General features: G+C 40.1%; 1 protein-coding gene across 1 annotated transcript in view; it reads left to right on the forward strand.

Annotated features, from left to right (window-relative positions):
• Positions 1-25,634, forward strand: part of adarb1b (adenosine deaminase RNA specific B1b) — a 110,221-nt gene that overhangs the window by 57,653 nt on the left and 26,934 nt on the right. Inside the window, exon 3 of the mRNA XM_010739894.3 lies at positions 12,080-12,113. The gene's annotated coding sequence lies outside the window, so the exon portion shown is untranslated. The remainder of the gene's footprint in view (positions 1-12,079; positions 12,114-25,634) is intronic.

The following is a 25,634-nucleotide window of genomic DNA, read 5'->3' on the forward strand; positions in this document are numbered from 1 at the left end:
CTGAGTCAGTTAAGTTGGCTACATGGATAATTGGGATAAAGTCAGTTAGTTGATGGCTACTCAGTGCTCTTTTTATCAGGAAAGTCCTGAAATCATCTTGGAAGTGTAACGTTATTTCCTGTTGGTCTCAGAGGCTGTGCTCCAACCTGGTGCTGTTGAGCCCAGTTCTGCTGCCTGCTAATGCAGATACAGTTGGCAGGAGTTGATTAGCAGTTAGCTACTTTGGCAAGTCGTTAGGCTAAAGTCTTCTATTTCAGAGAGTTGAAGCTGAGCAGTATGATCCAGTTTCACCAAAATTGCTAAATAATATTAAGTCAAAGTGATTCATTGGCTGCAATAATTAGTATACACCCCTAAGTGCAGGATGAATCATGATCAACAATTTATCACGCATCAGGACAACAACTCTAAAATGCCATGAAGAATACCCCAAAATACTTTTTTTGTCATTGTTGGTCCAGATACTGATGTATTGGTAAGACACTAGACTACTGCACTGAACTTGTGATAAAAATACTTTAAAAAATCAATTTTGACTTCACAGGGACCCTAAATCCGCCTTCTTGCATGGCCATATTAGCGCACATCTTGCTTCATTTAATCCCCAGAGTATAAAATGGAAAAGTGTCGAGGCTTTATTAGTGTGAATGGAGGGGTCACTCATGCAACCGAGTCCATTTCCAGGAAAACCAGCTGGAGGTTAGATACAGATCCGAAAATTCGTCTTTGCTACTGGACTTTAGCTCCCACTTCTCTGGAGCTACATTTCTGTGAGGCAATTCGTCTGGGATGACCTGATGACGACCATGATTGTAATAAAAGGTTATCTTGTAAGTGTTTAAATACACTTTCCATTTGTGCTTCGGGTCCACTTTTATCCTGCACTTGGCCTAAAACTGGCAGCTTACGCAAAGCAGTCATTACCTTTTCCAGTCAGTTTTTCCAGACTCACCTGGAAATGCTGCACGTCTCCTTTTAATTGATTTTACAGACAAACTAAGATATGTCATTTTACAAGGTGAGGCCCATGAAAGAGGCTATAAAATGTCTTAAGACCATTTATTAGGTTTGGAAATTGAATGGAACACTTGTGTCTTAAGTGTGTCTTTGTGTGCACACACATGCATTTGCTGGCCCTCTAAGAGCAGGCATTACTGATAAAGGCTTCCCACAAATAGTTCTCATTTTACCAGGTGTAAGTTCTAGCCTACTCCACTGGATACCCTGACTTTATGTTATGTCAGACGCTCACAATGTACGGCACACACAGAAATGTGAACACAACATGTTGTGGCCTACTTCTGGAGTGCCTCTGTTGTAATCCTATCTGCGACCACTGAATAGAAGAGGTGTGGGAAAGCCTGGACCGCCATTGTTCGGCAGAATGAGGTTGGAGAGGTTCTGCCGGTTGGATTTAGTCTCCATCTTGGATGAGGCTGATAAGCTTGAACTCCACATTCCAGTTCAACGAGAATGAACCCAGTGTCGGAGGAACATTTATGCAAACATACATAACACAGAAACACGCATTGATACATTCCCCCATAATTATAGTCAGACTAATTCTCAAGCATTTTGCCCTTATGCAGACATGCACAAACACAAAGTCCTGCAGTCTACTCCTCGGCTCCCAAAGAATGTAATGAGGGCTCAGGTGGCAGCGCTGGATGCTTGCTCTGGGCGGTGGCAATGCAGATGTTACCTGGTGGCTCTACGCTTTCCTCTGTGTGTTTGTGTTTGCAGGCCAGCTGTGATGGCCAGCTGCCTACTTTACCAAGGCCTTGGCAGCTCCCCAGATGGTTGACCCAGATAGACAGAGAAAGAGAAGAGGAACGCACACACACACACTCTTTGATATACACATAAACTCTGATGTACACCTGCGTGGGCACCCTTCGCACAGCGATACTCGTATAGTCTCATCAGAGCAGGTGAGGGAGGAAAGTAAAGAGTTTTATGGCTTTATTTTTGGGATGACCTCAAACTTTCCTGATGCAGCAAAGTTTCATCAGAGTGTGGCTCTGTATTGTTGTTAAAAGGTGTACTACACAGCGGAAATTAAGAGTTCTGTGTCCAATGAAAATGACCACTGATTGGTGTAGACTAATGACAGCATAAAGAATGGACAGAGCCTGAGTGACGTCACGTCACCCATAGGTTTCCGAAGTGTCGTTTTGAAGCTCAAAATATGCTGGGCTGGCCGTCGCTATGTTGGCAGTACTTGAGGTGAGCTGAATGATGTCTGGGTGCTCTAATAAGCCTTCTGTAACGGCACCCACCTGTCAATCAAAGTGGCTAACACACATACACACACAATATCAGGCTGAATGAACATCAAGTGTGATGATGGCTGGAGATCTCAGATTGCTATACTGTAAATAAGGACGGTCAACATGAGCAGTAAATTAAATGTTTACGATGAACATTCTTGGGAATGATTTTCTGTTCCACCCCGTTTATTCAAGGTTTTAATTTTGAACCAAGATTTAACTACAAGCATACGTTAAGAAAGAAGTAATACAAGCAATTTGGAACAGGTCTTTAATTTCTTTGGCATAAAATTCTTGCTCAGCAAAGATGGGAAATACTATCAAATTGTTTATTTAAACCAGTATGAATATGGTATGTAAATATTAGGCTATTGAATAGCATATAAATTACAAATGATTAATTTGCTCTTGTTTAGAGAGACAGCTTGGATACATTTTTATGAAAAATCATTTTGATTCTTCAGTAGGTACTTTCAGACTAAAGGAATAGAAATAATTCAGACTTTATGAGCACTTCAGAGGAAGGGACGCAACGCTGTATTTTTCTTTTTTATCTTTCGTCTCTCATGTTTACCATGCCAGTAAATCTGAATGAATTATACCAGTTTGGTGCTCATGGTTTCCGCCAAAATTAACGGAACAAGGTGGCGAATGCAACCGATCTAACAATGTGTAGCCATGACATGCTCATATTGACAAAGGTTTAAAGTTTCATATTTGTATGCATGATCTAAACAGCATAGAACTACTTCAAGCAAGAGGTTTTGTACAGACATTTTATAATGTCTGTATTATTACCTGTGTTTATTTGGAAGAATGTGTAGCCACACCTGGCGGGTAAAAGTGACTCTAAATTCGGGGCTCTGAAGTTTTTCGGCACTTATTTGACGATCACATTGAGCATCCACCAAAGGCTGCTGCAGTCCCTAACACCTCACCTGTCACGACCTCCCCGCAGTGCCTCCATGTAGTCCGATAACAAATGACCCGACAAAGCTTTTCAACTGTGTAGGGACTAAAAATTCCTTTTAATCTGTGGATGACCATGTCTGCTCACCTTTACAATCCTTTTGTGTATTCAGAGGTGTTTTTCTGCAGTCACATGTGTGTGTCTGCGTGTATGTGTGAGTGCAGTCATTATCCTCAATGTCACACCGCATTGCAGTGCAGTAAAAACCTTTTGAGTAAGTGTGTGTATGTGTGTGTTATAGTCAATCCAACAGTGTCGGTGCAGGCTTCCATCAGCTTGTATTTCATCATCTGATGGCTACTACTGACATTCCAGATGAGCTGATTACTGAGTTGGGAGTTATTTAGCATCTTTAATATTTCTTAAATTTTTCCATGTCTTATGTCTCTGTCCATCTCACTCCACCTCAGCACACCTGTCCTTGCCCCGTTCATTAAATAGCCCCCTTTTCCCCATCCTTTTCCCCTCTGCGACCAGATCCATTTCTTTCCCCGTGACCTCAAGTCTCCCTCTTCTTCTCTGTAACACAGGAAATGAAAGGTTGCGCCGTCAACAAGGGCACACAGCAGGGGTTGGATGATAAATTGGCCGAGGAGAACGACTCATTCGTCATAGGAAAAAATGCTGACATCTGTGTTGTAACATATAATAAAAAGAGGGAGGGCTATTAAAGGTGAGGAGAAATGTACCGTGGTTCAGCAAGATGGGAATCTGCACAGAAATTCTGTTGCGCACATGATGTGTTTAGCATCATGTCAGCTCAACTATTAAAACATCCTCAAGCATCCTTTAAAGGAAACACCGCTCATTGTCAGTTGCTCTAAATGACAATGTCAGGTAATTTGTGTCGACATGTCTCGGGTCAGGTATGTGTCATGTTCACACTCTAACTTGTCATCTGATGAACAGCAACGTTTAATTTAGTTTCACTAGACTGATCCAAAATCGCATCCAGAGCCATGCAGAAGCAACTGCAACGTGAAAATCCTGGCATGGATTTTGTCATGTTGCCATGACAACATGCAAATCTTGCAGGATTTCCCTGAGATTGTTGTCAAAACGTTGCTTGAGGCAGCTCGGCTGAACCGGAGTTGACACGAGGAAACAACATGACAACCAGATTCATGCAAAATCAAAAATAGCTCAGCTTGATCGGTTTTCAGCGGAGCACCTCAGGTTGTTCAGAGGTAGCTCGAAGAAAACCGAAGAAGCATACCATTGGAGTTGGAAAGGATGGTTGCCTGGACTCTGGACATGTGTCTAATGATATCCTTGCCGGCTTATGTGGGAATTAAATATAGTTTAAAACTCCATAAGATAGTGAGCATATCACTTTATAAACAGCAAAGCCCTGCAGTGTGAACCTAGACTGTGTGGCGTGAAGTCCACTGCCCTTATCCCACCCATACTTTGTTACAGCTTGTTGGCTTTGCCCTTTAGGTGTATATCTTGCCAGAGGGGCTAACACAGAGACGTCCATTGTTCTCCTCATGCTTACCGTTGCACATTCACACAGGCATATACGTACACACACACACACACACAGACACACACAGATTACTGCTGTTCAAGCCCTAGCCAAAAAAACCCAAAGCCACAAGCAGTGTAGCAGATCTGTCCCAGGCGGAGAGCTGGAGGCTGGTTAAGGAGGGGACCACACCCAGTAGTGGGGGCTGATGGTAGGCTTGGGAACTAAAGGGAACTCCCATAGGAAGAATTAAGTCATTCCTATTTACAGGCCATCTTATTATGACAGAGGCACGCTCCTGTTTAGAGGGACTAACAGTGAAATATAGCAGCTGGTTAATGATGCAAAATAAGCAATGGGCTTTGAGAAATAAATGTATAATCAGATTCCTGGAAGCTACAAGAAGTCCCAAGATTATTTTGGCAGTCTCTTTTGTTTATATATAGCTCTTGGACAGATTTGTGGTATATTTGTGTGCTTTGCTTTGTGTGTTTTCCCTTACATTAGACTGTGAAGGCAACCCTCTTCTTGTTTGGCCTCGCTCATGGTGACAATGAGCGCTGTTCGTATCCTCGCAATATTTATGTTCCTCACTGCCTCCACATAGAATACACTACAGCTTGGCGCTATCTGGCAAATGGCTTATGGATAGTCTGTGCTCACATGTTGGCAGATGATCCTTGGAAGTTTATTTTTTTTCATTCTCTGGATTTTTCCCCCTGTTTTCTTCTCACATTCGAAGAGGCTAATTTCACATGCAATGCAGTTTTTGTCACTGCTAAGTCTCACTGTTGGCGAAGCTGTAGAGGCCATGTGGCTCCTCTGATACACGTGGAGCCACCAGCTGCTTCTTCACCTGCCAGCAGGCAGCTTCACCAGGAGGCCATAACAAACGTAAAGGTTCACACTATCCCCTGTAGATTACCTGCATTGCCCCAAACAACCACAGGCATCATTATTGCAGTGTCAAGGACACAATCCCTCAATCCCCCTCTTTTTTTGTTTAGGTTTAACAAAGCAGTGCTATCTTGAGAGACTACAAGTGTAGAGCCACATCTAGTAATTGTGAATTCCACCCATTACCTCAATGCTTACAGCACTAAAATATATACAGTATGACATAGACATCTCAGGATGTTTCATTTCAGAATACAGTCCTTTCCTTAACATGGTGCACAGAGTGTGGATCTGAATACAGAAAAGCACTGTGAGGAAACCACAGAACCATGCCTAAGCCATGCCTTTGACAAAGTCAAATAGCAAGGACAACATACAGTTAATTTCTCTTAACTGTCACTTTATTATACTGAGCATGTGAGTAGGTTGTCGGCTTCTTTTCTTTTAGTCTTCTTCTTGCGTTGTAGGGCACGTAATAAGACTGCTTCATCAGATGTGTCCTGCTCTGGCTTGTGTCTATTTATCTCAAGTTTGTCATTATTTTGACACATTCACACATTCACACATGGGCATTGGACAGTAGACACAAACATTTCCCAACCATTTACAGATTGAGCTTCCTCTACGTTCAAGGTTGGAAGCGAATAAACACATGTTAGCAGTTACAGCACCGTACTTGATTGAAATATGCAAGCAAATGAAAAACACTCACCGTCCTCTGTATGTTCAATCATCTTGTAGCAGTGCTGCCCCCTGCTGGATAAATGTTGGTACAACAAAAACACTGCCAGACATTCACAGGGTTGCATGACGATCCAGCTACACACACACACACACACACACAGACAATAAATCACAGTACAGTCACACACATGTGATTAAATGATGGATTCATTAAATTGTGTGACTGCGTGTATGTATGTGTGAGACAAAGCTAGGTCAGAGGGAGGGGTAATATCTATCAGGACCCTGGCTTCCCTGTGCGTGTGTGTGTTGAGTGGCTAGTGGCCACACACACTAGGCCATTGGCCTACTTTTTGGCTAAAGACCGGGAGTCGAGGTTTACAGTCAGTCACGCACTCCTTTTATCACGTGCTGTTGACCGGATATATCTGTCTCTCTTTTATAATCCTTCTCTTTTATAATCTGACTTAATGTTTTTTATCCAGCTCTTTTCTGAAATGCCGTTTGTCCCCTTTGTTTTTTGTTTTTTTTTCTTCTGCAATCTTGCCACCTGTTCTGAAGCCACAGTACATGTAGCACTGGTAGTACAACCTCTCTTGTGTATCACGTTTTTAAATACTACACAATTTTTAAATGATATAAACTATGATATGGACACTGGAGCATAAAGTAAGTGCAAGAACAGCTGTATGAATGGCAGAGACACCATTTACCTCATGGATGTCCAAAGTATGGCCCAGGAGCCAATCACGCCCTGCGGTCAGATTTCATGCGGTCCGACACTTCATTTTTATAATATTTTATTTATGGCCTGCTAGAATTGTCAGATACTGTATGGCTGGAAGATTTGGCTTTTTTGGTTGACATTACGAAGCATTTGAACCTTTATGGACATAACTGCTGGTGTACCTGTAGATGTAACACAAAATATTACTTTCTGAATGATTTTGTTAAAGACAAGAGTAAGAGTGATATGTTTTAAACTTAAATGTTAACAGACTTTGCATTTCTCATAATAAGTCATGCTTAAAATACAATTTATTCGTTGTTATCTGACTCCAGATGTGAAAGAACGGAAGAAGTGGTTTTTAGATTTGTTCACGCCTGATTGGCTTAGATTTGGTCATTAAAAAAAAAAAAAAGATAATTGTATAATTGTGACAATGAAAACAAAATTGTTCCAGATCAGTGCATTTTTATGTAACGTTTATTGTGGATTTTTTCATTTTTTAAATTTTCAGATTGTCAAATCTGGCCCTCTTTAAAAAAAGTTTGGACACCCCTGCTTTACCTGATTACAAGTCAGAGCATCAAAATGATTTTAAATCTGTTTTTTATGGTAGAAAAGTTACAAAAAATGTTTGCTTTAGAATAAGTTTAGCTTTTTTTGTAATATTTAGTTTCAGTATCATCCTGCTACATAGTCACATACATTTTCCTCCAAATCAGAGCTGAGTAGGATCGGCAACACGCTGCTGTGTTTTATCGTCTGTCATAATGGTGGTTCCTGGAGAGGACAAATATTTTCTGAGGTTTGAGAAACACTGTCTTGCGTCAAGTTAACTGAAGCTGTCTCTGTTCACACTCTGCACCCAACTCCTGCCTTGTCCTGAAAGAGGAGGTCTGCAGCTATTAGACACTAATATGACCACCACACACTATGCTTACTCTCTGCTCCCAGAACCTCTCAAAGAGTCTCCCCTTCTGTCTCTCCTAATCTCTCTCACACAATCTCTCTCTCTCTCTCTCTCTCTCGCTTGCCAAACTGTGCACAAGATGAGGGTTCAGTGAGTGTTGCTTTAGGAACGTGACTTCCTCACAAGGCAATGAAACTCCACTCCTGCCTGGAAATTTTTCATCCACTTTCATATTCAGTTATTCAGGCATCGCAGGACACCATCTACATGTACGGTGTTAAGTTGGTCCTCCACAGTGACCTGAGATGACTGATTTGACATGCTGCACTGGTAAAATTCAGTTTTCAAGAAGGAGGGGGTGCACGTAGGGTTTTTTTTGCTCAAAATTTCATCTGAGGGAACGCTCTGAGGTTTGTTTGTGTGTTTGTATATTCTTCTCCGGATGTTTGTTAGTTAGTCAGCTTGTTAGTTTGCTTTGGCTTCAGAATAGCTTGTTAGATGAATGACTTTTGGTCTGTGTCACCGAAATTTAATGAAGGATGTTAATAAATAAATAAATACTAATGAGAATACTTTTATGTCACTGGGGGGGATTTCTTTGTGCATTGTAAAAGAACAAATCCCAACATATCAGTTTAATGATGCTGCTGAGCCCTTTTGAAGTGTCTCCCCTTGCTGGTGTGTGGCTGTACTACATTATTACAACATATTCCTGTGTATTTCTTGTTGTTGTTTAATATAAGTTAGGAAGTGTAATCTCTAAAGTCACTACAAGTGAGCCCTGATTTAGCTCTGCATCCCTGGCACTGGTTTATGAAGTCAGATGAGCGGCTTTAGAAATGCTTTAAAAAAAAAATGCTCCCACTGAGTCTATTTTAAGAGGTTTGTGCTTTTTAGTGTACTGTGAGTACATCTACCGTATGAACCAGCAGATGGGCTCACCACAGTAGCCTGATTGCTTGCCTGTAAAAACTGTTTAAGAGGCCGTTTTTTTTCAATGGTTGTGTTTCTCTGTCAAACCGCTGCAAAGGCCACCAGGAGTTGAGTTGTTATTTGGAGTCTGGAAGGCCTTTAAATTCAGGCTGGATAACCACAGAGTGTTGGCTGCATAACCACAGCTCTCCTTCGTCTTGTTCACTCAGTATGTATTAAAAAAAAAAGCAGAAAGAAAGAGAGAGAGGAAGAAGTGGGCAAAATCTCTATGTGGGCATGCACTGACTCTATTCTCCTATGTCTGCTGCTTTTTCTCTATAAATTAGTATACGAAGAGAAGTGGACTGACTAGTCTCCCCCTTCAGAAAACAAAGCAAAACAAAAAACAGTCCCCCCGCCAAGGCAGTTGTGGTGAGACTTGGCGAGCCGTAGTTATCGTTGGCTTGTACACAGAAGCATGAATGAATTTGCATCTGGAGTATATTTAAGTTCATCATCTCCTTTCACAGCCTGACTTCTCTGCCCTACAACTCTTATCCCAAGACTTTTAGCTGGCTCTCCCTCTTGTTTTTTTTTTTTTGCTCTAACCATCTGCCGTTTTTAGTTTTTCTTTCTCTCTCTGTTCTCAGCCGCTCTCGCTTTCCTTCTGTTGGAACATCTTTTGGCCATTCTCTCTCTTTCTGCTCAGTTTAACTTCATTTGCTAGACTGGCAAACGTCTACCCAAAAACCTTTTTTGATTCGCTTTTTAAGAACATTTTACGTTAAGAAGTGGGAGCTTTGGAGGAGTTGGGCAGCAGCTTGTGATCAGATCTACCTTAAACGACCCCACAGGTTAGAGTTCTTACTTTTGGATCAAGACAGCTCTTCGGTTTTATATAGGAGCATTTTTCCGTCCTGCCTCCTCACCTCATCTTACCTTTTCCTCACTTTATCCAACTCCATCTCTGGCCTGCTTTGCCTCATTCAGGTTTTTCTGTTTCCTCCTCTCCTTTTTCCTTTACTCGTCCTCTCAAGCTTTTATGGCTTTTTTTTTTTCCACACCCGCCTGTAGATTTACTGTTATTCTTAGTTGGCAAAATTCATGTGACAGTGAAAATCTACATTGCAATATGTAAATAATAATAGTGATTTCCTTTATACATTAATCTTTTAACCACTTTCTCGGTTAATTGATTAGTTGTTTGGTCCAGAAAATGGTGAAAAATGTTGATCATTGTTCCTCAAATGTCTTATGTCCACAACCCAAAGATATTCAATTCACTGTCATAAAGGACTAAATAGCCAAGAAAATATTCACATTTGAGAAGCTAAAATCAATAATTTATTTTTTTAAATTGCAGATTCATTCAAATTAATCAATCAATTAATTGAATAATCATTGCAAGTATACATTTTAAATAGTATAGTGATTGTAGCAAGTGACTAGTAAAGGAAGGTATCTCGCTTACCTACAACAGGGATCATTACCTACTGACACACGTGGCACAGTGTAATAGATTTTGCACAACTGTGTGTGACTGTGAGTCAGCTGAATTTCTCAAGGTCACTGGAGCTCCTGAAGTTGGCGTAAGGATTATACCAGTAATAATTCAAGTGTACAAGAACTTTCAGCCAGGTCACTTTTTTAAAGACGTCTCAAGTTTGGTGGATTAAATCAAAAGCTTGGCCTTTTTAGTACAAAACTTTCAATGTTTGCAATAGCCAGAGTTCTAAGCAAGTGACTGCTTTGGCCTGTCAAGAATAAAAACAGTGGTTGTGCTTTTGTTGTTATAATCTTGTTGTTGGATTTCAGTCTCTTTTCACATATTTTATGTCTCATGATGAGCCAAACAATAGGTCACAAGTCTGGACTGCAGGTGGGCCAGTTTAGCTTACTACGTAGAGTCTGGATGCTTACTCTGGAGCCATGCTGTTGGAATACATGCTGAATGTGGTTAGGCATTGTCTGAGTGAAATAAGCTCAAAAACCTGTACAGTATATACTGTTCAGCATTAATAGTGACTTCACAGATGTGCAGGTTACCCATCATGCCATGCGCATTAATGCACCCTGATACCATCACAGATGCTGGCTTTTGAACTGTGCGCTGATAACAAGCCAGATGGTCTCCTCTTTAGCCTGGAGGACGCAGCGTCCATGATTTCCAAACAGATTTTCAAATTTGGACTCGTCAAACCACAGGACAGTTTTCCACTTCGCCTCAGTCCATCTTAAATGAGCTCGAGCCCACAGAAGGTGGTGGCGTTTCTGGATCTGGTTTATATACGGTTTCCTCTTTGCATGGTAGTGTTTATTCAGTTATTTGTGGATTCAATGACGAACTGTGGAAGTGTTCCTCAACCCATGCTGTGATGTCATCGAGAGACATTATTCCTAAATTGTTGGACTATTTGCTAGCGCCTTTGGTAAAACTGTGATGAACCCCTCCCCATCTTTACTTCACATCATTAATCCAATCATGTTACTAACTGTTGTCAGTTAACGTTGCTAATTGTGTGATGATCCACCATAAAAATGTCTCCAAATGCTACCAGACTTTTTAGGAAGTTTTCTGTCCTCTAGCGTTTTCTGTTGAATTCAAGTATCTGAGAGGTATACAGTGTGGTTTACACTGTACGTTCATGGACAGCTTTGGCATCTGATGATGTCTAGAACTTTTGTTAACCTTCAGCCTGTTTATTTTCTCAGAAACACATAATATGCTTTTATTTATTCTTTGGAAAGCTGGTCTGGTTGAAATTAGTGTTCTGTGTAATAAACCATCACACGAAATTTCTTAGCTAGAGCCACGTGTTTGCCAAATGCAAATCTCACAGAGAAGCCCTGAAACAATTGCAACGGTTTAATTAAAAACAAATAAATGTTTTCCAGCTAAATTAAAAGACCCAGTTTCACTCAGTGGAAAAACCTCAACAATTCAAACAATGTCTGTAACCGGCCATAAACGCCCGTTTTTGACATAATTCAGCCAGTGTATAGCAGGGAGAAACCAGCTGATGTGGAAACCTGGCTAAATAACCACTGCTAATGAAGGATGAATCTAGTGTGTGTGTGTGTGTGTGTGTGTGTGTGTGTACCTTTACTTGCTATCTGCGTCAACCACTAACTTGCTTGCACCTTACAGCTCCTCCTGTCAGTATCTTTGACAGTAACTCAGCAGTCGGCGAGGATCTTTGCTGTTTACTTACTTGGATCATCTTTTCTTTGTCTCTTTCAGGTTTTTCCAATCACAGACATCACCACAGCCAAAGGTGAGTTTTTGTTTCTGTTAGCATGTACCAGCTGTTTAGCACATTGCTATTTCCCATCTAATGTCTGGGTAGGAAGTAAAATAACGAGAAAATGACACATTAAATTGGTTCAAAATACTGCGGTAGTCGATAATAGTGTACAAACACGTTCACCTCCATATGAACCACTGAACTAACCCCCAACCACCACCACCCACAACACTAATCTATATATGTGCGCAAGTTTGCTGTGTGAGTATGCAGTTCAGTTTGGAGAAACAGTTTGAAAATGTTATTATTATCAGTTTTGTTGGGTGATTGTTCCTGTGTTGTTTTGGTTACTTTCCTTTTTTTTCTTTGTCTTTCTGTCTTTGTCCTTTATATAGATTTTTTTATATACCATGTGAAACTGAACTCATCATTTTATCCATTAAGTATTGGATTGGATGTATTTTGGTACTGTCAGAGATGTGATTACAAAATGTTACCACTAGAGGAGGCTAGAGTGTTGCTTACTGTGTTGTCTCTCGTCCTACTGGTGAGGCTTCTAGGCAGAGAGAGAGAAATCAAGCACAAGACATGTAAATCTTATTGAAGGGGGCAACATGAAAACTGATTGCAAGACATTTTTTTCATATTAGCATAATTAAGTATATATATAATGTGAATGAGTAAATGTGTGTGTGAGCATTTTGTCTACATGTGTGCTTTCACAGCGGGTTTGTGAGTTTTCCTGTCAGTTACTCTGAGAGGGGATTAGACAGTTAGAGAGTATGCTCTCTGTGTTAATTCACAACGAGATGAAAACACGAGTCTCTCTCCCTTCCACTAGTCCCCTCCTTCTTTTCCACACTCTCCTCCATCGCCTCTCCTCTCCGGCTACTGATAGGGCAGAGATGGAGTCAACGGAGGAGAGAAACGGCGAGAGGAGGAGGAGGAAAGAGAGGGAGGGAAAGAGAGTTTGCATGCAAGGGGACGGACTAAAGTAGAAACAAAGAAACGCTGCAGGTGTGTGGAGTTCTATCTTTAGGACAGGTAGATCATGTGTTTACAGTGAGATCCCACCAAGTTTTATTTGGTCCAGGTTAGTCCAGTGTTGTTTAGTGTTAGTGCTGACCAAGACATGGCCCTTCTTACCAATGGCGCACAGAATCTTGGCTCCTATTACTGCCTGATCCGACGCAGGTTCAAGAGGAGGCGCAAGAAACGCTCCGAACGCAAAGGTAACCCTCACAGCAGCAGCTTGTAGTACACACGGAGAGTGATGCTCAGCTGGCTCGTTGTAGACTTTAGTTACTGCAGAGAGAAAATAGCTGAGCACTTGTCTGTCAAGTTTTAAGTTGTTAATAGCATGTTCTGTTTCTTTGCACAAACACTGAGCGTGTCTTAAAGTTAATAAGTGCGTGTATTCATTTAATGAAATCTATACAGTGAGTTTAAATGAACTTCAGACATCTCTAGTTAGATGTAGAGAAGTTTCATTCATTGCATTTTGAAGTTTTTTATTTATTTATTTATTTTTGCAAGAAGTGCACTTCCATCTGTCAAAATGACACTAACAATATATCATACTTTGATTAAAAAAAAAATTGTTCCAGAGTATATCATACTTCTAATCGCTGCTCCAAAAGAAAATCAGTATAAGGTTAAATGTAAATGTAATGATTTTTTAATGATTAGTGTTACTTTGATGTTTGTTTTTATCATAGAAATGTGCTTAGTGTTACTTTGATGTTTGTTTTTATCATAGAAATGTGCTTATGTGTAATTTCTTCCTATTTCTATTTCTATTTTTGTTCAAATTTACCATAGAAAGATAATTTCTCAAATCATTAAACTAAATGTTGGCGAAGATATGTAGTCCTCTGTCACTAAATAACGGACCATATTAATTGCATTTGTATTCATATATATTTAAACAAACATACCTATAGATTACAATTTTAACATTTAACATATGACCATGAGTAAAAATTTAAACTCGTTTTTCTTTTTTACTCTGATGTAAACAAACCAGAAACGCCTTTGCCCAAGATTACTTTTTCATGGTTTTAGCTTTTTTATTGACAGAAAACATGAGGAGAGAGACAGGAATGACATGTAACAAAGGTCCCCCGTTGAAATCCAACCGTGGACATGATTTATGCATGTACAGTATATGCATCGCATAGACTATGAGGACACATCATTATACACATCCTCTGTTCTCTGCCGTTTGATGTGACTTCATCTTTTTTTTATATATTTCAATGCATTTCTATTCTACATTAAATGCCTGATGGAAATGCAAAACATAGAAGAGTTTTAAAATATAAATTTAAATAAATTCTAGATATGCCCAATTGCTTTTCATTAATCGAATATTTTTGTATGTTTACGTGTCCTGCTATGTTTTTCCATCCGAATTATTTATCTGTTAAGTAGAGACTCTCATAAATGAGGCAGTGTTTTCTTTGCCGTCTCTCTCTCTCCTCACCCTTTCCCCCTCTCTCTCTCTGAGTGAGACAGGTCCGTGTCTCTGTGTAATTGAAGTCGGGTGACGGGAGCCCCACAGAGGCTCTAAGCTTTTCTCTCCTGAGTTTGCTACTCTGCTTTTGGGGATTAGCCTAACAGCAAAGGTAGTAATTACTTAGGTGGCCACAGCTCACTGGCAGAATTAGCCATGTCTCAGCCACTTGCTTTGACACCCACCACCCTGCCCCCCCCTTGTCGAGCCGAGTTCATTCATCCAAGTAAATCCACCACTGCTGATGCTGCATTTTTTAGCCACACGTTTCGCACTTGAGCCCTGCTCACTCAGAGGCTGACTACGTCCATCAGCATTACACAGGTCTGTTTCCGGCCTTTTCACTCTCCCTTATCACCATGGGAATGAAAGTGGCACTTTTTCACCATACTGAGAGAAGCGATGACTAAGCAGGACTTTGGGCCAATGTTGATCTACTCGTTCTCTCAGTCGGCTTTAATGCCCCACGCTGGAAGCCTCCTGATAAGTTGCTTAGCCTTAGTGTGCAGCAGGCTAGCAGCTGGTGCTAGCTGTGAGGATGAGGTCTCATAACGTAAGACAATCATCAGTGGAATAATGTGACACTGACCCAAGAAAATCTCTTTGCTGGGTTTCCTTGTCAGTGAGACCATGAAGTATGGATTAGTGTCTTCAACAAGGACACTTGAACATGTCAATACAGGGGCTGATGAGGTTCAGGCTCACACTGCAGCCATGAACACAGTTCAGCTGTGCTCATTAAATACTGGTTTCCATCCCGCTGACAAAGTTCAGTTTGATCAAATATAATGTTAATTCAGCACAGTTGGAAAGTGTGCATCTTCTGTTGAATAACACATGGACGTAAACATGTCGCCTCAGCTTCAGTAATCACCTGAATAATTTGTCTAAAGTGCACGGCTGCTTAGCTTGTCGACGTCTAAGAATCAAGTTGAACTCAGTTTCACACATTTCCAACTAAATATTTTGCTCGTCCTTCAAATTTGTGCTTTGTAGAACAAGGTCGGCTGTTACTTTTAGAGTCCTGTTTAAGGTTGACAGATTGTGCAGCTTGAAAACGTTGCTTTCAGGGTGACCGGTCCAGGTCTTTGTAGTCAGTAAAGTCCAGCAGTATTACACAGTGCTGGAAGAAGTTTGAAAATGTTGTTTTTTGCAGTCTTATTTATATGAAAGTATCTCTAAGTATTTTGAAGTACTAAATGGACTTTAAAAGTGGGTACTCGCAAAATGGCTGTTTGATGAATCTGTTGATTATTTATGTGCTGTTTAGTTTAGTCTTTTGTCGTATTCGATAAACATTCAAGAAATATATATATATAGTTGTTTAAAAAAAAATCTGAATCAGCAAAGTGATTTATTAATCAATCAATCAATCAATCAAACAATCAAACAATCAAACAAACTATTTATACAACACTTTTCATTCATACAAGACGTAACACAATAACTATTTATTTATTTTCTTATACCTTGAAATAAATTTCTGTTGCATTCTTCTTAATCTTTTAGTTTTGTATCGTAATTTCATGTCAATGGCTCTGTGTAAAAAAAAATTAGTCATTATTGTTTTTAGTGTGTTTGATAAAAAGCTTTAAACTGTGAGGACTCATATTTATTGATGCTATTACCATGTAGATGATCTTAATTTCTAAGTGAATTACCATACGGTCCGCAGCGACTTGCAAAATGCTGAACTTAAGCATATCTTCCGAGTGATAAGTTCTTCAATGCATCTCTCATAAATGTGCCAAGCCATGACACTCGTAGACGATGCTTTCCAATGGGCCGTATATGAAATATGGAAAATGGGGAACAGAGGCCTTTTCTGCCATGCCAGCAAATTCTCCAAAATGAGCTTTTGTAACTTGAATAGGGGGGCAGAGAGGGGGGATCTGCACTGCCTGACGCTTACAATCCATCGCCCTGGAAGAGACTTTTCCTACGACAAGACTCTGTTTTCGCATTTTCTCTTCTTAGATAACCTTACATTCTTCCTCCCATTCACACATCATCTTTCTCTCACCGCCCTCGACCTTTCTTCCAAACCCTCCTCTTATTTTCTTCCCTTCATTTACTCCTTTTATTATCCACTCATTCAGAAATGATCTTTTCCATGTGAAACAATCTATGATTTAATACTAAATACATTTCCTTAATTGATTAAGGTTTTAAGGTTGATTTTAATTGGTTTTTCCTCCCTTTTAGATTAGAGCAGCTGTATGTAGACCCAAAAAAAAAAAAAAAAGATTTACAGCCTCTAAAAAAACGCCCAGACAGACCGATTCATATTTGACAACAGTAACAATGGAAATTAAATAGAAAACATGGACACATTAATTTACCTAACAAGAAAAAAGCTGTTGATTATGAGCAGTGGCTTATTTAGTGGCACAACACTTCCAGGCACCACAAACACAGCAGCACTCTGTCCTGATAAGAAATGAGTTGTGTCTTTCTGTCTCAATGTAATTAGCCTTGATTAGCATGCTGCTAATGACTGTAACAGACTGACAGAGGGAGGAAAAAAAAACAAAAAAACATTGTTGTGAGAATGCACCAACCATTAAGGTGGTTTTAGCTGACTGAGAGACACTTCACGGTCCTAGAGATGTATGCCGGGATTTGTGTCAGCTTCTTTTATCATGGCAGAGATAAACTTCATTAGTGTAGATTCATAGTCAGTGTAGATTCAAATGGATGTGGATATTGAAATGTTTTGCTGTTCCAGCTACTTATTCCAGCGCTTTTGTGTCAGTGGCTGAGAGGAATTTCTTTCTAGAGGTAATCGAACTGGACGTGCAGAGAGATGAAAATGTGAATGATTTTTTTTTTCAACCAAATATGTGGAAATCCTCGCCAGCTGTCCTCCCTCATCCTCTCCCCTCTCACGTCACATATTCACCTTTCTGGGGTGTATGTAACACGTTCTCCCTTTCACAGCCTTTTTCAGGTTCACCTCCCTGTCCTCTATCTGCTGTCCGTCTCTGTTTGACCATAGAAAAGACACAAGGTGTGAAGTGCAGCGCCTAGATGACAAATCTACATGGATGAGTTCATGTGCTCGGGCAGCATTGATTTTCAGACCCCTTCACATATACACACACAAAGACATTAAAGCACACATGTGCGTTCCTCTCCTAATGGAGCAGGATCCCAGTGTGTCTAACCAGGCCTTGAAGGTGACAAACGGTGTTAGCTGTGAGCATCCTGGGCATCCAGGCGAGGAGGATAGGAGAACAGAGGAGAGGTTTGTGTGTGTGGGTGGGTTAGATGGACAAACGGAACTGACAAAAACACTTTCAAATTTCTAAAAGGAAACTTCTTTGGAAAAAGGTGCCATGCCTGCACAGCTGAGGGATCTCAAGGCTCTTTAGTGTACTCTTAAATACTCGGCTGCATTAGATAGTGGCTTTTATCTCGTCCTCCACAACAACACAACTGTAATGGAGACAACACTGCTCAGCCCTGTTTTGACAAACAGTAGGAAAAAATACAGTTTTATGGTACTATCAAAGTTAAGTCATTCATATACTGTAACTTTAATGTCAGAAGAGATTAATGTCTGTAGGCTGTTGGCCTTTAAACTTTTAAAAGAATATGTTTTCTGTGTTTATATAGCTGTATTGGATAGGACAGCTGACATGCAGCAAAGGGCCACAGGCTGGAATCGAACCTGAGTCAATTCTGTAAGGACTCAGCCTTTGTATATGGGGTGCATGCTTTACTAGGTGAGCTGAGCGCCACACGCCCTTAACCCTTATAAAACAGACCAGTTGTTGTTGTTGTTGCTGAGGGCTTCTGTCTTTTAATCATGTTGCATGTTCGTGTTACAAGTTTAATGACATCATTACGTTACATTACATGCGGTGCAAAACATGGTGACAATGTACGGTAGCACAGTGAAGTGGCATCAGAGAAGCAGGTCAAGATTGCCAGAAAAGGAGTTAAGTCACATCTTAAAAATTAAAAAAACAAACAAACATACATAGCTCAAATAACATTGTTATTGTGCATTTAAGATAATCTAGGGATTGACATCACAATAAGCAAAAATAACAATGTAGGCACTGAGGAAATATTTGCAGATTAAACCTTTCAAAGCGTTTGCAGTCTGTTCATAGAAATGAGGATATTTCAAAAACTAAGAAGTAATCAAATAACTTTTGGAGTGAGAAAAAATATTTTGTTTATGTTTCAACATTCAGAATTGGTCAAATTTGATGAAAAAAAAACATGTTCAATTTTACATTACAGTTAGAGTTTACAGTTTTAATACTCCTATTAATTATTCAAATCACCTCTTCCTTTAGCTTAGATTGTAGAGATTTTAAGGCTATAAGGCTTTACTCCAAGAAATGCAATTTCAATACAATGGCAAACCATTTCCATCACAAGGGTTTATGCGTCTTCTGTTGATCCATCCATGCAATCACAGTTGTATCTAGATATCTGTGTTCACGTGTGAGTTTTTGGGACTTCCCTACCTGTGTGCTCTGTTGGACGTTTGAGCATTGAGCACAGCAGTGATGGTCCTCTGTGAGCTGGGCATGCTCGCACACCCACTCTCGCACATTCACACACTTCCAAACACATTCAAACATACTCGCTTTTCCCCACAGGCGCCCGGTGCCTATGCTGTGTCATAAATCAGAGCTGTCAAATAGATTTTACAGCTCCTAGTGAAAAAGAGGAGAGGCAGCCACCCAACAACCTTGAAAAGATGGAAGAAAGCAAAAGTATAGGAGTTTTACTATTATTAAAGCTGATACCTGGACCTAAAGAATCTATAAAGAATGAAGGGGCCGTTTTTCAACGCACACAGTATACATGAGACAAACTGGCTTCATCTGCACAGTTCTTGGTGTACAATAAGTCCATATGATGGGATATTTTGGAGATCGTTCTTAGGCTAAATGCAACAAGAGATCAGTGTTGGCAGCTGGGAGTCAGGCAGAAAGAGTAGTAAAAGTAGTGAAAACACATCCAGAAATGTTTCTATATCTATATTCTTCATCATTAGTACTGTTGCCATTATTTAATGGCATACACAGTTTCATTCAGATGCAGTGTATATGCAAAAAAAAACAACAAAAAACATTTGAGTGGAAAACCTCCAGAGGAACTGTTACAGTATTCTACTGTGGTTGTGGTGTAATTTTGTGTGTTTTTGTGATTTAGTATTTAAATCAGTGTAACGTTAGAATAAATATGTGTTCTGAGTTTGTCAGACCAGATAAGAAAGCGTTATTATGGGGCAGCTGTGGCTCAGTAGGTAGAGCGGGTCGTCCACTAATCAGATGATCTGCGGTTCGATCCCCAGCTCCTCCAGTCTGCATGTCGAAGTGTCCTTGGACAAGATACTGAACCCCAAATTGCTCCCGAAGGCTGCATCATCAGTGTGTGAATGTGTATGAATGGTTAGATCCTAAAGCTGATGAGCAGTTGGCACCTTGAATGGCAGCCAGTGTCATCAGTGTATGAATGTTTGTGAATGGGTGAATGAGATATGTAGTATAAAAGCACTTTGAGTGGTCAGAAGACTAGAAAGGCACTATATAAGTACAGTACAAATTTGAATGATTAAAAATATTGACAAGTTTATGAAATTGGGTGTCAATATCGGGTAAAAATGAGCAGCACTCTCTGTAGCAGCGATTTTGAAACGTGTCAGATGAGTTCAGAAAATGACATGACTAACTTTGAAACACTAAGCGAGATGAATTAATCTGTATCTCTCTGCTAGTGGTGCAGGGGTATCCTCAGGGTGGCCTCAGTGTGTCATCGAGCCACCCTTTAAGACTGCCCACAAAATCCTGGACTGAAAACTGGTGAAAAACTGTTTGAACCTCTAACTCCACATTTCAGTAATATATCAGTCAAAGTCTTTTCACGTTTTCAGTAACTATTTTACAACATATTTAATGTATTTTGAATGAAATTGAAAGAATTGCCTTCACGCAGACTTTAAAGTAAAACTTGAGGAAACAATGAACTCATTTTAGTAACTATTTAAATAATTAAATCCAACAAGACTTAAGAATTAATTGGGGGACTCTGTTTGCTCAATCTAATGCACTAGGGCCATCTTTACTGTCTGTAACAAACATAAATGCCAAGCTGGTGTTTAAATTTGCTACATAAATAACCTGAAACAGTGGCGACAATATTCTCTATCTCATTTCTCTGTCTGACTTCCTGTCAGCTTGATCTGCTCTGTGCTGCTTGACACAGCTTGTCGCGGCATCCATCAACAATAGAACAGTCATGTATTCTCCATGGAGCAGAGCGAAGAGCTACTTCTGGGACACTTCAGAAATGCACTGTGGTGTTTCCGGTGGAATCACAGTCATTGTCTAGAACAGCCCCGTTCATCACCGGCAGCACAGCAGGAATGCGACGTAGACGATTTAGCCAAGTGGCTGTGCTTTCTGTGCCGTTTATTTTTAGGGAAATGCACTTTCATTCCACTTTAAAAAAAAATTCATGAAAGACATCATGTCTCTACTGTATAGGCATTTCTCTTCTGTCAGTCGTGCCACACATGAAGTTTTATTCTTCAGTTAATTTCAGAGGGGAAATATGTAGATTACATGTTCTAGGGAGGTACCTGTCTTTATCAAGTCTTCATTGTCTCAGGTGCCTTCCTAATCGTGCTAAATTCACTGATTGGTGGAGGCTTAATGAATGTCAGCATCTGAATGGCCACCTCTTAATATGCAGAGTGGAGAAAAGCATGTACGTCCAGCAGTAGGGCTCAGAAGGCAAATCGCTTCTGGCAGCCTAATTCGGAGGTCATTAGAACGGCCAAATTGAATAATGGACTCCAAGGTAAGGGTGTGTATGTGTGTTCATGTGTGTGTCTGCTTGATGAGACAGGGAGGGCCGTGTTGGGTGGCCGTACTCTGTGGCCCCCTTACCTTGGCCCATCAGTTTCAATCAGGCCGCATGACAGGCACTCCCCTTTCTGCCACGACCCCTCTCCATTAGGCCACCGGCGCCCACACGTGTACTCCATTACGGTGCATTACCTGGTCAGTGCCTGGAGACATCACCTGAGGAAGAAACAGAGAAGGAGAGAAAGGTTCTGACTTCACCAAAAAAAAAACAACCTGATCCCATTTCTATTAAGATTCTTCCTCTCTCTCGCTATCTTGAGGTAATCACTGCACTGCCAAAGCTTTATTGGGGAAAGTAATGGGATTGTGGGATGGCGACAGTAGCACTCACTTACCTAACCACATACATGGACAGTTAACAATGGCCTCCGTATTCCTCCTTGTATTCCTCTCTGTCTTTATTTTCTAAAAATTCCCGCTCTCCTTTACTATCGCGCGTGACCGTAGATCACACAGACAGTTAACATCTGAAATTGTTTTGGCCATCTTGTGCACACACAGGATTATCAAATGCATGCTTTTAAGAAGAAGGGGAAGTGTTTAGCACTTTGGATCTTTTATAGTATACAGATCTAATCTCTTGCAGATTCCAGGTTGGATAAAAAAGTATGATCTGAACTTTGTCAAAATAAATCAAAATAACGAATGGAGTCAGCAGAGTGTAAAGATGAGCCAAAGGAGTAAATCGAGAAAAACACACCTATGTTTATTTTCTTTTTTTGTTCAAGCCACAGAACGTCACGTAACAAAAAAGTAAATCTAAAATACTATTTGCTACTTGGTTATTTGCCAGTGAGAGCAAGAACTCCACCAGGTATGCCCACCACTGTCAACAGATGAGATACCACGAGGAAAGAATATTTTTAATTATTTAATTTCAGAATTTCTTGTCCCCCCGTCAGATGCGATAGTAGTAATGCAATTAAACTATTCACCCTAAATAACAAAGCAGCATCTTCGTGATTCTGGTGTTACATGGCTTGAAATGTGTTTTTTTTTTCTTCTTTTTTTTGTTTTTGTTTTTGTTTTTAGAATAAGAGCAGAATCTGACAGGAATGGAATAGACCGTAGTGGTAGCACAGCCCGGTGGGCCTATCAGTCTGTGTTAGGGCTGCTGAGAGCGCTGTCTCATAGGCGGGCTCTCCTGCACCGGCCATTTCCCATGGCCATTTGTCTCTGTCCAGTTTCTTTCCCTTTCTATGCCCACTCTTTTTTTCTTTTCATCTCCTCCTCCCCCTCATCTTCGATTCCTCATTTTGGACTCTCAGTCTTGTTCGATCTGTTTCTCCTCTCTTTACTCCAGCTCTTGGTTTTTGTTACCTTCTTTTCCCATCAGCAAGTTGTTTTTCCTGTGGCAATGGAAAGCAGTAACATTAATTTAGTATTAAAATCTACGTTTGTTTAGAATTCTGTTGAATACTCAGCTGCGAGTAGTTCATTAGGAGTTTCCATCATTTCTAATTTCCGAGTGAGAGATGTTGCAGCATGTCTTCAGTGAGCTGTAGTTGTTGCTGCACTTTTTTGTGTAAATTAATTAATTAACCTGGTGAGTTAATGTTAAACAGTGTTCTGTCCTCAAGGCCAGAGCAACCACAGTTGCTAGTCATTAGCAGCTTGAGTCTTTATTAATCTGAAATAATAATCATAATCATAAATAATAAATATGGCTGGCAGAAACACAACCAACTCACCTTATTATTTTTGATGAGCACCAACTTCTGTCCGTCATTGCCGACTTTGAAATCACATCGTTCACAACCATTTTAGAGCACTTTGGCTGTGTCTGTTTCATTATATTAGCCCGATGATCAGAATGAATCACCATTTAGTTCAATTTTTTTCATTCAGCCTGACATCATTGTCATGTTAACTGATTATTTTGTTTTGTTTTGCACTAAACAGTTAATGATCAGTTATCGTAACCTTTTTCTGTCACCATATTTCATGGATGCAGCTTGTTGGAATGCTATATAGAAATACTGATTTAGCATTGCACTATTATAACCTTGTCAGATATGTAATAATTGTAGAGTTGAACAGGATAAAAATCTTTGCAACAGAGATTCTTTATTTCACGCATCTTTCTTCTTTGTCAAAACCTGACGCCTACATTACTACAACTTTTTCTTCCACATTTCAATCTGTACTCCCCAAGATCTTTAAGCATTTAAACATTGATGTCCGGAAACTGTTGGATTTTCACTTTAATCCTGCCTACAAAGCTCTGATTGATTGATCAATTGTTTGTCCAGCTGGTGGAAACAGCCATCAATGGGCGCAGCAACAGATTTACTACTAGTTAATCTACTCCATAAATGTAATAAACACGCAGGTTTTTCTGGTAGGGTTGTCTGTTCCTCTTTATGTCAAACTCCTCAGGCCTAGATAAACAATGCATAAAGTAACGTAACACAGGAACACTCCAGTCGATACACAAATCAAACCATGAACTCGGCTCAGTAAATCAATATCTTCACGCAACCAAAAAATCTGAGAAAACGCCTTAAGCTATGAAATGCATAAATCTGAAAACCAGAACTAAGGGTGGAAAGTGTCAGGGTTGTGGTCTGAATCTAAAAAACATTGTATAATGATTTTTTTGCACTCTGGTTTTATTATCATACATCATTAGTAGGTTTCAAAGAAACTGCACATTTATTGAACTAGCTTTCAAATATTTTCCTGTGATACTCTTATAGCAGGCAAAAGCACAGTTATCTAATCTTTTTGGTATTCACTTTACTATGTGTCAAACCCGACACCATTTGCAACTGCACAGCTTACAGACCATATAAAGCCATGCCATGTAGATGTTTACCTCTGGTTTCCTTGGAGGTGGAAGCTGTTGGTCCCTACCTCATTTTCCACCTCAAACTACTGTGTGTCTGTCCTCATGCTGTGTTTCTAAATAAAGTGGAACAAAGTAGATGTTGAATAAAATAACTGAGAGACTGAACATGGATGCGCATGTGGTAGGTGTGTTGGGGAGAGGTAAAAGTGTGCATGTCGTGTATTTGGTTTTTTATTATTATTATTATTATTATTATTAGTTTATTACAATTATTAAAATTATTAATATTATTATTCCACTCATATGCGTGTTTGCAATTCCTACCATTTGTCTGTACCTTCTGGTTACTAATCACCATTAAAAAAAAACATAAATAATGATGTGACAAGGTCACGGTTACGATGTGGGGAAAGATCATGGTTTGCTTTAAAATGACTGAAAGTTAGAGGAACATCCTCGTCACGGTAACAATAAAAACCATGTGGTTATGATTATGAATTGTGGTCATGCTTTCGATAAACCAACATGGACTGATGGTTTGAAATGTCCAATGCTGAGTCGTGTGTTAAAGTCTGACATTTTGCTGACCCGTCACCTGATTGCTCCTTTACACCTAACGCAGTTTCTACATCCGCCAAGGGGATTTTTTGGGACACCTGCTGAAGCGATTGATGCTTTCTGTCTGCCTGGAAGGACACTCGCAGGGTTAGGATAATTATAGTATTCAGTAGACAAAAGACCATAAGCTGTACTTCTACTCTAGACTAGACTATAAACTGTGTGTCATCTTTCTTCTTTGAAATTAAGTTGCAAACAGCTCAAAAAAATTGCTAAACTGACCTTGAAAATTTGATCAAGGGGGAAGATATTTTGCATAGTCTTTTTTTGACTTCATTGTGTGTATGTTTTGGGTCCATCTAAAAGTGATTATTCACACCATTACGTGTGTTTGTGTCACTGATGTTAGCAGTCTGCGATGTGTCGCACCCAGATGCTGAGCAGTCGCTCGTTCTGGCCTTGATGGACACAGAAACTGAGGGCAGCCATTTAGCTGCAGCCCCCTCTCTGGCCCACCAGCCCTGTGTTCCACTCCCCAACCCCCATTTCTCCCCCCTTGGCTCTGCTGGTGTTGGAGGAATCATAGCCACTCACTGTGATGATTTATGACCACACCTGAAGCCAGCCTGAGAAGTTTGAGTGTGTTTGTGTGCGTGTGTGTGTACAGTATTTGTGTGAAATTGTTGGAGGGAGAAAGAAAAAGATAAGTAAGAAAGAGTACTGTACTGTAGTGTGTTTTGGAGAGACAAATAGGTGTGATACGAAAGAGGTGTTTGTGGGTTTTGAGAAAC

This window comes from Larimichthys crocea, chromosome I (genome assembly GCF_000972845.2).
Source record: "Larimichthys crocea isolate SSNF chromosome I, L_crocea_2.0, whole genome shotgun sequence".
Taxonomy (NCBI): Eukaryota; Metazoa; Chordata; class Actinopteri; family Sciaenidae; genus Larimichthys; species Larimichthys crocea.